General features: G+C 33.7%; 1 protein-coding gene across 4 annotated transcripts in view; it reads right to left on the bottom strand.

Annotated features, from left to right (window-relative positions):
- Foxp2 (forkhead box P2) overlaps window positions 1-2,500 on the bottom strand; it is a 540,629-nt gene that overhangs the window by 241,977 nt on the left and 296,152 nt on the right. The gene's annotated exons all lie outside the window — the stretch shown is intronic.

Genomic DNA, 2,500 nt, shown 5'->3' with positions numbered 1-2,500 from the left:
GCAGAATAATTTCCAAGCCTGGTTAATGTAAAACAACATCTGAAATATGCTACCTCCATATATTATACATTCTAGTATTTAGTACTAATTTTAGAAGATTAGAAAAGAGTGAAGGAGAGAGTAATTCACCAGGAGACAGCTTTAAAAAATAACTAAGTTTGCACTGACTGGAGAGCTGCAGAATCATCTAACAAAGACATGGGGACTGTGCAGAGATCCATTATATGAAATATTACAAATTTTACAGATATTTCACTTCTTAGAACATTCCAGTATTGGTGGAAATGTTAACAAAATTATAGTTCCATTTGACAGAGCTTTCAACTGTAACAGCTTATTTATTATCAAGTACTTGTTTGTTTGTTTTTTTTTTTTCCTCAATCAACTCCAAACCACTCTTTCTGCTAAATACATGAAAAATTATACTAAAACTACTCACCTGTATAAAAGTACAAAGGCCATAGAAATTCTCAAAACCATTCTTATCCGGCCAACCCCTGGCAAGCATCTTTTTACACTGTCCCACCATCAACCTCCTCTCAGATGTCATATCTATATAAGATATGTTTGAGCTAAGTGTGAAATGCTCCAGACTTAGGAGAAGTGAATTTCAACTTTATGTGCAATCTTACATTTCAATAACAACAGGCAGCGATACCTTTATAAAATAATTTTATTGGTGAATTTTCTTAAAAGGGGCCGGACACCGTGTTTTCATATTTTCTATAAAATTTTCCAAACTTTGATTGACATGTTCTGACTCAAAGAAATAACTGCATTAATTATTATACAAAAGACACAACAAAGTTTTAATTACTTTTAAGGCCTATGCCACACAGCAGATCCAGCAAAGGGAAAATAATTTAAATAACTGTAAGAAGCTCACTCTTTTATAAAAAGGATTTGAAAGGGGTTTGTATATTTACATTTGAAAATATTATTTTCCTGTAGACACCCCTAAACTGTCTGTGTTAGCACCCATGACACCCATTGTGCTAAATTCCACTTAAGCATTATTTTGTGAACATGGAACATGGCCATGGTCCCTATGTCTTAAGGGTAAAACTTTAATACTGAGTGCTACTTATATTTTACATAAATGAAATGTACAGAATAAAGTGCCTTCCAAACTCAGGCTATTTCAACCCTTTACAGACTGAAATCCTAGAGAGCTGCCTGAGCGCTGTAGAGTACAACCACAATTTACTCCAGTGAATTCCTAGTCATTTAGGATCTAAGCAGAACTACGAAGAAGCCAGTTCTTGGTCACTTCCTTTAAGTCCCCTCTGCTAAGATTAACTGCTATGCCCATTTCTCTTGTTCTGTCCACTTGGTTCAGAAGTGACGTCTCCTGAAAACTCTGAATGCCCCTGAATCTGACTACAAATCCTGAGGGTTCTTATTCAGGGGAAGGAAGGAAACTACTAAGGCATCTTGCTAACATGGTGTTTGCAGCAGAACATTAAAGATATGGCTGTTTTGAAAACTACATTATAAATCTGTAAAGTAGGCTAATTCGGGGCCTTTGGTTCACATGTAATTCCCATGACATTTGCAACTAAACATTTCCAAATGAAAAACTGTCTTATAATTATCCTATATGAACCTATTCACAGTGCTATTTCTATGAAAAGATTATCTTTAAATATGCCTAAAGGTTAACACATTATACAATCCATATAACTTCTTCAATTCCTTTATTATTAAAAATAATGATTCTATTAAATTTTACTTTAGTGAGGGCATTTACTTCACCTTCAACAATGCATTTATCTCATTATATGTAACTTAAAATCTGAATAATGCTGCATGGATTTGAGACACAATACTAATAATTCGCTATTTTGATGACTTAATTTCATTTATTTTCCCCATGCATTTAGTCTGAGTGCAATTCAGAAGCTTAAAATAATCACTTTTATTTTTAAAACATTCCAAATCCCTCAGACAGTCCTTGGCATTCATGCCTGATCTAGGTGCACGCTTTGAAAGCTTCCTATTCTGTCAGTGTTTCTATGGTCCTGAGTCAGAAAAGGAACTAGCTGACAACATTTTTGGTTGGGAAGAAATTTCTTTAATAAGACTACTAAGAAAAAGAAAAGCTCACACCTTTCACACAGAGAAAATAAATTACTTAAAATATATTTGAAATCTATAATTATTTATTTTTCCTAATTTGGAGAGTAAAATAGCATTTTATGAGATAGTAGAAAACATACAAAAACACTTAAAATTAGTAGACACACATATATATGCACATATATGTACACACACACACACACACACACACACACATTTGCACATTCAAAATAGTGGAACGAGTCTCTCAGAACAGAAGCACAGGTGAGTAAATGAACTTTTTACAGGTTGCATAACCTATCACAGATTAATTAATTAATACTTAATATCTGCAACTAGCAATAGCCAGCACCTATGCTCTGAAAAGTCCTCGTGGTCCTTTTCACCTTAGCTGAGACTTGGAAGAAATTCATTGTATAAG

The sequence above is a fragment of the Mus musculus genome, chromosome 6, assembly GCF_000001635.26.
Source record: "Mus musculus strain C57BL/6J chromosome 6, GRCm38.p6 C57BL/6J".
Lineage (NCBI taxonomy): Eukaryota > Metazoa > Chordata > Mammalia > Rodentia > Muridae > Mus > Mus musculus.
Note: the sequence above shows the minus strand (reverse complement) of the source record. Positions and strands in the feature narration are given on the sequence as shown.